Genomic DNA, 13811 nt, shown 5'->3' on the forward strand with positions numbered 1-13811 from the left:
AGTTTGTCTATACACCTTTTAATTGTTTCTTTTGTTATATTTACCGCAGTAAGTTTCCCCTAGACTTTTCACAGGTTTCAGTTTGGAATTCACTTTGAGGTGTTTCGTTTACGAATACCGAGCTAAGATAATTGTTTAAGATATTACACATTCCTTCATTTGAATATTCAAGTTGACCATCAGCAGATAATAGTGGACCAATGTGATTCCTAACAACCTTTTCATCTGTAATGTAACGCTCACAGCTCCACTTCAGTCGACCAGATATCTGCCCTTGCGTGGGAGTAGAGGCGGCGTTGCAACAATGTATGCATGTGCCGCCACGATTATGAAAGAGTAACTAAAACGGGACTTCAGGAGGGGGAAGGGGAGAGGGGAGGTTAAGCGTAGTTTGATAGGGTGAGGAGGGAAGGGTGTGGGAGTTTCAGCGTTTCGTTGTGTCCACATTCTTTGTCACCAGGCAACTTTATTTACCCAAGAAAAAAAATCACAAAGACTCGAGATAGGATTAGAAATAACCTTTAACATTTGCAATACTTTGCCGCCTGGTAATATCATTCAGACGGTAGAAAATCACCTTTACTTCATTCCCAATTCAAAAGACGAGAAAATTAGAATACATCTCTCCAATTGTCCCTGTAATTAACGAGCCTACTTAAGTTTGTATGTACACATACATACACACGCATGCACATAAATACACACATATAGGTAGACAAAGATCATTACTTAGACTGCGTTTATGCACAGGTGAACTATCGTTGATAGCGGCAGGACCCAGTCGAGATGTTTGGCGGCAGTCAGCTATGGAAAAGGAGCGCGAGTGTTCTTTCAGGAGGAATGAAAAGATTTCAGGTATATGTACATATATATATATATATATATATATATATATATATATATATGTATATATATATATATATATATATATATATATATATATATATGTATGTATGTATTTATGTATGTAGAGTTCATAAAATTTTCTCCATATCACATTCAGAGGGTTTATGATTGTTATTACACTTTGAGAGCTTTTACTATTTCAGTAGAGTTTGTGGCGCAGTGGATTAAACTATGGCCCTTGAAATAATCGCAGCGTGCACCCGTAGTCCAATCTTACCTATATAGTAGGTGTTCGGGTTGTGGTCTCCTTCAAACTGGTCGCCGGCTGTGAAGTGTGTGTGTGTATAATTTGGGAGATAGGCTCCCACGGGCTTTAGGTGTGAGCCCGTTTGGTGGGTGATTGTACATACGAGTGTGTGTGGGCCCAGCCACACACACTCATACATTCACAAGATGTGCACACGCATAAGAATGCGCATGCACATCTCCGTGAATGCACCCTTCTCAATATAACTGAATATGATGGTAGGTGGTGACATCTTGGAGTATATAATGTAAGAAAAAGGGGGGGGGTGATCCAATGTATGAGTGTGTGTGACCTTGGCCACACACACTCATACATACATTAGATGTGCATACGTATGCAATATGCGTATGCACATCACCATGAATACACCCTTCCGGACAATAAGCATATATATTGAAATAAAGGGGGGGGTGATTCAATGTATGAGCGTGTGTGGCCTTGGTCACACACACTAATACATACATTAGATGTGCATACGTATGCAATATACGTATGCACATCGCTATGAATTCACCCTTCCGAACAGAGACATGTATATATAATAATTAAAGGGGGGGCTGACACTCCACCAGCCGACGCAGTTCAAACTGACTTAAGTGGCTGCATAGGCGGCGCACAAGACCCTCAGATGTTGTCGGAGGCCCTCTCCTCAGAAAAGCAGTTGCGGGGCAATGCTTGAGGTAGTGGTTAAGGGTGGCTTCAGGGTGGCGGCAATGATGGCATCTTTTTTCTTCTGGTGTGGGGTTCGTCTTGATTTGCCAGAAACAACGGTCCTCCAGCCGCAGACGGAAGAGCAGAGTTTCCACTTTTCTAGGTGTGGAGCGAGGAAGTACAAGGGGCTCGTAGTCTGTGACTGCCCTGTACCACCTCGCCCTCTCTGACACCTCTGCCTCCAGTCTGTGCTCGAGGAACCGTTGTACCTGGTTAAGAGCCCTGGTGCGTAGGCGCAACTGATTTCTGCTGAGAGGGACGACAACATCGACTTCAGGTCTTTTGCGCGCCGCTTCTGCTGCGGCGTCGGCTAACTCATTACCTGGGACACCTACGTGGCTTGGCACCCAGTTGAGCGTAACACTCCTGCCTTGCTGATGCAGCTTCAGCAGGAGTGCTAGGATGGAGGTCAGTAGGCGTACATTGTCGCTGGGCTGTATCGATTCTAAGCTGCCTAGCAAAGACTGTGAATCCGTGTGGATTACCACAGGACCAGCTCGAGATATTAGAGCATGCTCTAACGCTCCTTGGACCGCTATGGCCTCAGCTTGGAGAGTGGACGCATGATCAGATACTCTCCTGCCGTAGGTCAGACCATCCGTCACAAAAGCAGCCCCCGCACTGCGAGGCCTGTTGGGGTCTACGGAGCCATCCGTGTAATAGACCGCCGTTCCAGGTCTCGACAGTGCGCGGACGCCTTGTAGGGCCTGCGCTCGTACTCTCTCCTGGTCACATAACTTCTTCTTACTGGGAAGCTTTGTGACAACGAAAGTTGCAGGTATCGACAGCCATGGTGGTGGGGGCTTGAACTCTGGATGTGGAGAGTCCCTACTTTTCTCAAGGAGAGTGCTGGTGAGCTTGAAGGAGTCCAGGATCCCTGCCGCCTGTGCCAGCCAGGTATCGGAGTGGATAAAAGTACCCAACCGTCCCAGAGCTGTCACAAGGCTCTGACTCAGCTCAGTTATCCTGGGGCTCTGGACCAACTTGGCAAGAAAGTCGACCTCCAGCCTTCTGACCCGTGATGTTAATGAAGGCAACGAAGCCTCCATTCGGAGGTTAACGATCTTAGTCCAAGGTTGAGCTCCCAGGATAATCCTTGCTGCGGCATTTTGGCAAGGCTCCAGGTCTTCAAGCTTGGCAGTCGCCACATTTATGAGAGCTGGGGCAGCGTAGTCCACCAGACTGCGGACTGCGTGCACATAGAATGTGCGAAGGACCCGATGCGTGGCACCGAGTGCCTTCCCCGTCATTGCTCTCATAACTGTGGTTCTTGCCTTCAGTCTCTCCTTGAGATAGGTAAGTTCCCTCTGAAAGGTGAGCCTCTCATCAATCCAGACCCCCAGGTACTGATACTGGTGAACCCAGTCCAGCCTAAGGTCCTGGATGGTGAGGTGCTTCCCCTCTGTCCTGAGTCTCAGTGCCATAGCTTTCGACTTTGTAGGGGAGATCTTTAACCCCAACCTGCTACATTCCGTCGCCACAGTGCTTAAACAGCGCTGAGCCCTGTTGAAGCACTGCCGTTTCCCAGTAATTAAGAGCGCAATGTCATCTGCATAGCAGATGACCTTGCACCCCTGTGGTAGAGGTAGTTCCAGAATGTTGGAGACGAGCACATTGAACAGAGTGGGGCTGAGGACCCCCCCTGTGGAGTGCCATTCTCCAACATTCTGGCCTCTGATATGTGACCTTGAAAGCGTACTTTCGCAGACCGGTGACTGAGATAGTCAGCAATCCAAGAAAGCAGCTTGCCTTTTACGCCCTTGCGAGCAAGGGTGTCTAATATCACAAGTGGACTGGCCAGCTCAAACGCCTTTTCCAAATCCAAAAAGACCACAATGGACGGTGTTCCACTGACAGCATTGAGGAGTGTTGCTATACTGTTTCCTGTGCCAGTGCCTTTGCAGTAAGCATGGATATGCTCATGCAATGGGCCCAGTTTCCACAGCAGCCTGTTTAGCACCATCCTCTCTGCTGTCTTGCCCATGCAGCTTGTCAGGCTGATGGGGCGGTAAGCACTAGGTTCCTTTGGCTTTGGAATTGGCGTTATGATTGCCGTCTTCCAGGCTGTTGGTAGCTTGCCAGTCCTCCAAGACGCATTTATCACCCTTAGAAGTGCCTCGTCACCCGCTGGTCCAAGGTGGGCCAGCATGGAATAGGTGATGAGGTCCTCTCCAGGTGCCGTGTCTGAGCTGGTCTTGTGTGTGACCCGTAGCTCCTGAAGCGTAAAGCTAGCGTCAGTATCATCCGACCGACTCACCATGTCCTCAACACCTTGGCGCCTCACTCCTTGGAGGTCCTGCAATGTGTCTTGAACACACTGCGGGAGTGAGGTGCTGCTGGAGCGAGAGACAAACTCCTGCACCAGCCGCTTCGCCTCAGCATCAGGGGCATGATGAGTGCGTCGTGGTTGAGTCCTGCCAGTAGCCCTACGGAGCTTAGACCACAGCTCTGCTAGGGAGGTGTGAGCAGTAAAGCCCTCACACCATTCAAGAAATTTAGCTCTTCTGGCATCTGCAGCTATGACGTGAGCGTCATGTACTGCAGCGCGCAAGTTGGCCAAATTAGTCTGAGTTCGGCGCCGTCGGAAAACACGCCTAAGCATGTTCACCCGATGGTTGGCCTCTCTCACCTCGGGGGTATAATACCAGCTGTTCTTATGTTCTCTGGGGGACTGGCGAGTCTTTGGGATGGCTCTGTTGGCAGCCACCTGAATGGCTGCAGAAAAGTCAGCTTCCAACGTTTCCACGTCCTGTGGTGGAACGTAGGACGCTGCCCATTCTTCAACAGACTTCTCAAACACTGGCCAGTTTGCCGAAGCTGTCTTCCACCTGGGAACAGGTAATACAGCTGGTATGGGTGGTGAATCCCGTATGTGCACAGAGACACCAAAGTGATCGCTAGTGACAATAGGATGCACCTCCCAGGTTACCCTAGGGAGGAGAGTGGCCGTCGCCAAGGTCAGATCAAGTCGTCCACCTTGCACGCGCGTCGGATTTCCATTATTCAACAACGCAATGTCAGGGCATTCGTCTAATACTGAATTTAAGTGGCGCCCAGCGACATTGGGCCCTTGGGACGACATTAAAATTTCATGGTGGGCGTTGAAGTCCCCTCCTATGATGAGGAGCCTGTCCGCAGCAAGAGTACACACTTCTCCAAGGTCCAGTTCTGCTCTCAGGCCCCTGTATATGTTGTAGATGGTGTACGTTTCATGGGCCTGATGGAGTCGAACCGCAAGAACTTCTACACCATCTCCACATGATACAGGGTCCGTGATTTCACTGCAGGGGATGGATGATTTGACTAAGATCATGCACCCTCTAGCAGTGAGTGAACGAGGGAGGGAAAAGATGCGATATCCCGGAAATCGCACCTCGTCGCTCACCAATGTCTCTTGGAGAAGCATGATATCGTAATCATGCTCTTGCGCAAGTGCAAGGAGATACGAACTTTTACTGCGGAACCCGTTAAGGTTCCACTGTAGCAACCTCAAGTGATTATTGAACAGGGCGATGTTCTTCCCTGTCAGTTTCCATGACGGTCTCATCTTGCTCTCCCCGGTTAGAGGACAAGATGGGTTGCGACTTTGAAACAGTGGGTGCCTTTTCTTCCTCATCAGAAGAGGAGTCTTCAAGCCTCAATGCAATTTGACGTTGGGGCCTAGCAGAAGACACTCTCCTGGTCTTAGATGTGGTGGGCGTGTCTTTCCCAATGGTGAAGGCGGGTGTGTCAGGCTTGGGGGAGGTGGAAGGGGAGGAGGAGGAGGAGGAGGAGGAGGTTGAGGAAGAGGAAGAAGTGGTGGAAGAGGCAGGGGAGGAGGCAGGGGAGGAGGAGGTAGAGGGGGAGGGAGTCCTCTCCTTTCGCCTTGGATTCCTCTTCTCTTTTAGGAGCTTGAGCACATTCTTTACGGACCTGTTCACCAGCTCCAGCATCTTGCTGGTGTCATCATCGCCATAAGTCGAGGCGACAGCAGCAACAACGCCAGTCACTATCAGCTCGATGTCATCCTCTTTGAGGGGGATGACATCGGACGGATATTCAGGTGGAGAGGACCGTCGGTCCTGTGCTCGTAGGGTTGGTACGGGGGGTGTGGGTTTGGCTTTAGATTTAGGGTTGGGATTAGAGGCAGGTGTGGATTTGGAGATGGGTGCAGGTTTGGAGGTGGGAGCGGCCTTTTTGGGAGCTGGTTGTGTCTGTGTGGGAGTTGTCTTCAATGTTGGGAAGTGCGCCTGATTGTTCATATCAGGAGCACTGTGTGTAGGTGGTGGTGGTGCAGTGGCAGGAGACTGTTTCCTGCTGCCCCATACAAATGTTCCTGGGGGGGCAGGTATGAAGTCCTGCTGTTTCTCTGTCCTCTCCTTTGTGGCAATGGCCTGCATTTGACGCACTGCGCACCCGGTATTCCAGGCGTGGTGCTTCTTCCCACAGTTCGGACACTTTGGAACCGTCTCAGTGCCAGCTTTGAACTTGTCGAGACAAGTCTCCGTGGCATGAGGCATGCTACAAATTCCGCACCTGTGCTGCTTAGCAGTGCACCTCGCCTGGTGATGACCGTAGCGCTGACATTTAAAACAGCGGAGAGGATCAGGGATGTACGTTCGTACATCATGCCTGCCATACCAACCCAGGTCAATGGTATCAAACGGTTCTCCTCTAATAGTTATAAGGACCTGACGTGTCGGCGTCTTGTCCCACCGGCGCATTCTCGTGGCCGCGATTACCTGTGGATGGTCCTCAATGACATCCATATCGAAAGAGGTGTGGTAATCATGTACCACGAGACGATGCTTCCGGTCTTCAGGGTTTAGCCGCTCTAAGTTCAACGGCTTACCATTGAGCGTCTTGGTCCTGCCCAACTCCTCGACAACGTCATAGCTGCTAGGTAGCAGAAGCACGCTACCATCGCCGAGGGGTCGAAGGGACAAGAGCTGACCGCGGAGAGGGCCCTTCTCCAGTGCTCTCACCACTTCAAACGCAGTGTCGTATCCTGCCGAGGGTACGACCTTGAACGTGGGGAGCTTGCCACCCTTAGTGTTAGCTGGGGCCATCACCACGGTAGCTTCGCTACTCAATGGAGCCGGCGAACTCGGAGCGCAGCGACGCTTCTTGGACACGCAGGTCCATGACTTAGTGTCCGCCATGGCGGCACTGAGAACGAGAAAAAAAAAAGAATCCTAATCGTAAATATATATGTGTGTCCTATCGATCCTCAACAACTCGCGAAAAAAAAAATAATAATAATAATGATTGGCGGAAAGTTAAGGGGCAGGGGGCGAGGGCGTTAAGAGCGGTTGGTGCCGATTCGCTTTACGTAACCTGTCTACCTAGCGGCAATCGATCGAATACGTTGGCCCGGGGCACATATACGTGCGAAATGACCGGACGTTGACGAAGAGTTTCCCTCCTCTCCCGCCGTAAAGGTGATTTTACAGAACCACACGGGCTACACCTGGCATAATCCTGTCAGAGCGAGATTCCTCGGTGAAGGGGGAATTAACTCGGGTAACAGTACTTTTTCCGATAATAGTGGCAGCACAACAAACAGAGCTAGAGACTAGGGTATTTGTGGCTGTGAACGACGAGATCGACGAGTTTAAGCGCAGCGAGGAGGTCCAATCCATACGGAATCGCGGAAGAAAGTGCCGGCTGTGAACGCGAGGGCCACTTATATAGCAACAGCACAAATGCGGTTACCAGTAGGCTTATTGCACAAACACACGTTGTTTCGCAGCAGTGTTCATAATATCTACTGAACACCGATTGCACACGCATGTGGAACTCTTCTCACTACTGTAAGTTTATGTTGGTGAGGGGAAGAGACCAAGCTGAAAAAAAAACAAGGCAAAGACAATGATTAAGAAGACATGCCACAATCTTCAACCTCCGCCACCCCTTTCTTCCGCTCCCTGCTCTGTACCAAAGAGAGAGGGAGGGAGGGGTGAGGAGGAGAGGATGCAGTTCTTAGTATGAGGTCGGGGTTCTCCCTCCTGAGAGCTTTGCAAGTTTTCCGCGTCTGCAGGCTCATAAAAAAGGCAAATAAACAAATGAAAATCCATGGTTACACCCAACACAACGACTGGCTTTGATTGTACACACCAAGCCCATAAGGAACAGACTTCGAAAGATGGACGGCAGACTAGCGTGGGCGTCACATCGCCAGGCGACGTTCCCTCATCGTCTTTGTTCAGACGGAGGCAGCCAAACGATCTTCCTTCCGCCTATACCCGTTGCACTGAGATCTGGCCGTTAGGGCGGAGCACTGGGAGTTCCCCTGTGGTGCCACATACAATTATTCTATAATTTCATTTTATTTTATAATTCTATTTTATAATTTTATAATGTTGTCTCATATGATTATATTATAATTTTTTGTCACACACCACCACTGAGGTAAAAATCAAAGCAATGTTTTCTATACAAAGGTTTCGTTTCTTTACGTCTACATATGGCATATGTGCATGAGAGAGCGACGTTGCCGCTACATCTAATCTCTTGCCCCGCCCCCCTCACACTGCATTCAGAAAACATTGCATCCACATGCACGTTCTCGCCATGGATGCCCACATGTGGCAACACCGGGAAATCTTCTAGCCCCGCCTTATCGGTCATTTCTCCTTGCGCTGACTATAGGAACGTGAGGGATATCAGGCCCCTTTTGCCGCACGCAGAAGTCCAGATAACGGCAGACCTGAAGACGGCTGGCGGGGGCGGAGTGCATTTTCTTTTTTCTTTTCTTTTTTCTAAATCTTAAATTTTGAGATCTATAGTCAGAGGAGTTTTCTACCGCCAAATCCTCTCTAGGGCATTAGTGCCAGGAATAGTAACAGACCATTGCTAGGAGCTGTTGCTGGAGGTTCTGCACCTGTGCCTGGAAGCTGAGTGTTGGCGCACCGTGTGGCGAACATATCCGCCAGTCGCTCCACCTCCTGTTGTGGCTCTGGGTGGGAGGCAGGGCGAGGGGCGCGCTTCCCAGCTGTCCTCAGATCGGCCCACAAATCTGCCAATCTGTTGTGCAGGGAGAAGCTGGCACACCACCCCAACCACTTGGCCTCTCGTACCCGGCTTGAGACTCGACGAGCGTGTGCCACTACTTCCTTCAACAGTTGTAGGTTAGTGGGGGTTCTACCACTACCACCTTGTCAAAAAGGATGACGGCACATTTGCAGGATGGGGCAAATACTCCGTCACACTAGTAATACATATGGACACTCCCTCACCAGGCAACAACTAGAAACGCAAACAACAATACTGTATCGTGAACGAGACAGAAGGAGATTAAGGATGGCTGAATCAATTTTTATTCGTCTGGATCAACCCTCCATCAATATCCAGCTACAGCCTGAAGTTTCACTCCCATCAATGAGGAAGCCCTACCAGCAACCTACAGGGAACCCGTTGGCACTCCGTGGGTAGCTATGCGGACACGACATCTCCCCCGCCACACCTCATATATATATATATATATATATATATATATATATATATATATATATATATATATATATATATATATATATATATATACATATATATATATATATATATATATATACATATATATATATATATATATATATATATATATATATATATATATATATATATATATATATATACACATACCTGGGCCACTGGGGCAGCTTACTTGAGATGAAGAGGTTACGTGTGTAGCCTGACAATATATAGCGTTCTGCCTGGTGCATTAATGGGTGGGTATTTCATAAGAACATAACAATAGAGGATACTGCAAGAGACCATAAGGCATACACTATGCAGTTCTTTGTCTCTTACTATCTTTAATCCCTATTCATAAAGTTATCTAATCTTTTCTTAAAACAACATATTGTTTCATTGCTCACTTCCATAGTTACCAAGTCTATTCCATCCGTTATCCACTCTCTTGGTAAACCAGTTATTGCCTATTTCTTTCTTAAACCTTCCATTTCTATTGGAGAGGAGAATTAGAAGGCCACTACTCTGGATGTTAATTTGAGGGTGATAAGTCATTAATATAGAGAGCTTCTCGTAGGGGGGAGACGGCGGGCATCATCGGGGCCCCCGAAGTTACCTCTCGTAGGGCCCGGCATCACCGTCCTGACCCAGTGGCGCGGTGCCTTTATGTTCTCTCGTTGTGGAATTCCGTGTTCGTGAGAATAATGGTTCCTAATAGATCCTGCTTGAAGGTGCCAAAGGTGGCGTCTTGAGAGGCTAGTGGTCATTATCTCTACGTAAGAAGGTTGAGTCCACAGTCCTCGCCTTGCTAAATATCTATGTAAATGATGTTTTCCCCCTATAGAGGCCCAGGCAAAGGGAAACTGTCCTTTATTATTAAGTTGAAAGATTTATTGCATTGGAAGAATATTATAAAAGTTATATGTTTACCCTCTGATATGGTTTTAACACTTTATCACTCGCGCCGGTTTTGTAAGTTGATATTACCTGATTTATGTAGAAATGGTTGATAGTTTTTTTTTTTTGTTTTTTTTTTTTTTTTTTTTTTTTTTAAGCGTTGACGTGGGGAGTATGTTCATGGTACCATCGTTTTTGTTTTTCGTTCTACTGGGTAGTTAGGGAAACCATTGTTAATGCGGACTTATGAGGTTTGCTCTAGTTCGTGCTGAACTAGTGTTTAGTCAGAGCAGTGAGTGTACTCCTGGGGTATGCATTCATTGTTGGCTTTTTATATATCAGGGGGCACTCACTGTCCATTTAGGCAGCGGTAGTTATTGGTCGCCCTAACTTAGATACTTCTACAGGAACCATTCATTAAGTGCTCTCACCGCTTCTGGAAGACCACATAATCAGAGAACATCATTTTATTTTTCTCCTCAGCCACTATTTATATTTTTTATGAGGAAAATGCGCACGCTGTTCCTAGAAGAGGGCGCATTCTGCTTTCGTCATGCAACCCTGTTTACGTTGGAACAGGTTTCCCTCGAGATTTTCTTGTTTTCGATTTGGCGAGAGACCCAACCCAGCTGAGCCCCAGCCAGCACTGCAGTGCACTATAACCAAGCGAAGCGGAACGCATCGCTATGAAAAGACCTCCCTGCCTCACCCAGCCTTATGAGGCCTGTGCAGAACAACTAGTCCGCACCCATGGACCCGTTTCACCAGTCGAGGACCTTATACACTGGTTTGACTCACCTCCTCCAGGTTCACAAGAAGTCTGGTTTGTGTGTTGTGTGTTTCGATTGTTGCGCGCACACGCGCACATTAAACTAGTTGTATTTCAGTTGCCTTACATAGGTAAAAAAATCCGTTTGTTGGCCCACGTCCGTCTGTACGGGTCCTAATCTACTAGGGGTGATCAGAAAGTAATGACAGTCGAACTCGTAGCTGAGAGACTATAAGTGTTGGGGGGGCGGGGAGCAAGGGGCAGCAAGTGTTGCCTGTTGTCGTAGGTCGCGAGAGCCACATGGACAGAAGTAATATTCCTCGCGATTTCGCTGGGAACTGAAGCTTAAGGTTACGTGTCGTCAGACTGAGACAACCTTACTATGATGTATAGACTGCTTCAAGCGGCCAGTATATTGTGAACTTTAGTGATACCCCTATGGACCAGATACACGCAGAATTCTTTTATGATTGGAGGCTCATCTCCACCCACGGGGAATGGTTAAGTCAATCTCAACTTCTCCTCTCCTTCCCTCCTGTTACCGCAACCCTTTGAAGCTCCTCTTGAACCCCTCTGCCCCCCTAACCTGGGGCTCTACTTCTTACGTTTGCCCCAAATAGCTTTTAACTCTATTCAGATGTTCACATAATTTAACATCATATGTGTATATCCATTACACTATCTAATAACTAATACCTGATACTGAATTTAGATTTATTAATATTTACCTTCATCTATACATAGTATATACATCATCATCATCATCATCATCATCATCATCATCATCATCATCATCATCATCATCATCATCATCATCATCATCATCATCATCATCATCATCATCATCATCATCATCATCATCACCACCACCACCACCACCACCACCACCACCACCACCACCACCATCATCATCATCATCATCATCATCATCATCATCATCATCATCATCATCATCATCATCATCATCATCATCATCATCATCATCATCATCATCATCATCATCATCTATACCCAAAACTGAATCTTAGAATTTAATAATTCGGCGTCTATGACCTTGGCAGTTACGACGCCAGATAACCTTTAATCAATCAATCAAATTCCGTTTGCCCCTAGCACCCGGTGGGGGGATAGGAATACCGCCAGCATGTCCCCCTTCTCCCTGTGCAAAAAGGGACGGAACAATGGGCCCTGGGACTTGTTCCTGCCCTGCCCCCTCATGAGAGAAATAAGGAGAGAGATGTGTTTCCATTCGACCACGCCCGTCTTGAGGGAGGCACTTTCATATGTGCTGGATGTATAATAAAACAACACTTGTACTCTGTTCTTTACGTTTTATGTGTTTTGTGAGCAAAAACCGGCGCTTTTATCCTTGTAGACAACAAGCTAGTGTAGCCAATATGTGTGGCGTGTGGAGTGTGCTTAGAATTAAGGATGAATTTAATCTCTTCTCTCCTAGAACATAGCCACTTAAGAACATAAGAATGGAAGAGACTGCAAGAGACCATAAGGCCTACACTAGGCAGTTCCATGTCCCTTACCACCTTTCACCCTTACCCATAAAGTTATCTAATCTTCTCTTAAAGGAACAAATTTTCTCAGCACTCACTACATGGTTACGGTCTACTTCATTCATTAACCATTCTGCTGGTAAATCAGTTCTTGATTATTTCCTTCTTGGACCTAAATTTGTCCAATTTCCTTCTTTCTTGCCAATTTCCTTCTTGAATCTAGGTTTGTCCAATTTCTCTCTTTCTTGTCTATTCCTTCTTGAATCTAGATTTGTCCAATTTCTCCCTTTCTTGTCTATTTCATTCTCGAATCTAGATTTGTCCAATTTCTTTCTTTCCAAAGTCCTCTTAAGGAGAGACAACTCCTATGTCCTTTCGCCCCGTCCATCTTCCTCCGGCGCACTACAGTTAAGTTCTGACGTTCCGGGGAGGGACGCAGAAGTTCTTCCTCGTGTTAAAGTCGGGGCAGCAGATTAGACCTCCAGTGCAGAAGAACCCGTTGCCACATTCCTTGAAGCAGGATTTGGCAACGCCGCACGTTTCTTCGATCACTATCTCGCCACACTCTGCAACGAGGTCCAAGAAGGAAATAATCAAGAACTGATTTACCAACGGAGTGGTTAATGAATGAAGTAGACTCAATAACCATGTAGTGACCGCTGGAAAAATTTGGGTGCTTTAAGAGAAGCTTAGGTATCTTTATGGGTAAGGGTGAAAGGTGGTAAGGGACATGGAACTGCCTAGTGTACATCAAGGTTTTGATCATGTTTCCCAGGAGACATATGCCCAAGGGAAAAAAATCTGGAGTATTCAAGAGAACGCGTGACACCGCTAAAACCAGTCAACAAAATTGAGAAAAATTGAAATAAAATCAGACGAAATACAACGAATTAGATGAAATAGGATGAAACAAAATAAAATGAAGTAAAGAATTGAAACGAAAATTATATTTTTCCGTCTGTGTCATGATAAACACAGACGGCTGTCCATCAGGAAGAAAATCGAGTTAATTGTGCCTAATTATGTACCTCAAGTTTTTCGCCAGTTGATGCCCTACTGCCGCACCAGAATATTTCGTCGAAGCCTATTGAGGTGTTTTGCTGGCGGGCATACAGAACCATACATACAGACAACCATACATACAGACAACCATACGTACAGAGAACCATACGTACAGACAACCATACCTACAGACAACCATACATACAGGCAACCAAACATACAGACAATCAAACATACAGACAATCATATATAGACAACCATACATACAGACAACCATACATACAGACAACCATACATACAGACGACCATACATACAGAC

The 13811-nt window shown here is 47.1% G+C and overlaps 1 long non-coding RNA gene across 1 annotated transcript in view; it reads right to left on the reverse strand.

Moving 5' to 3' along the window:
* Positions 1-802, reverse strand: part of LOC143028253 (uncharacterized) — a 110738-nt gene extending 109936 nt beyond the window's left edge. The window contains exon 1 of the long non-coding RNA XR_012966710.1: positions 730-802. This is a non-coding gene — a long non-coding RNA (uncharacterized LOC143028253). The remainder of the gene's footprint in view (positions 1-729) is intronic.
* Between the last annotated feature and the right edge of the window lie 13009 nt (positions 803-13811).

The sequence above is a fragment of the Oratosquilla oratoria genome, chromosome 9, assembly GCF_046742065.1.
Source record: "Oratosquilla oratoria isolate Oo_2021 chromosome 9, ASM4674206v1, whole genome shotgun sequence".
NCBI classification, from domain to species: Eukaryota; Metazoa; Arthropoda; class Malacostraca; order Stomatopoda; family Squillidae; genus Oratosquilla; species Oratosquilla oratoria.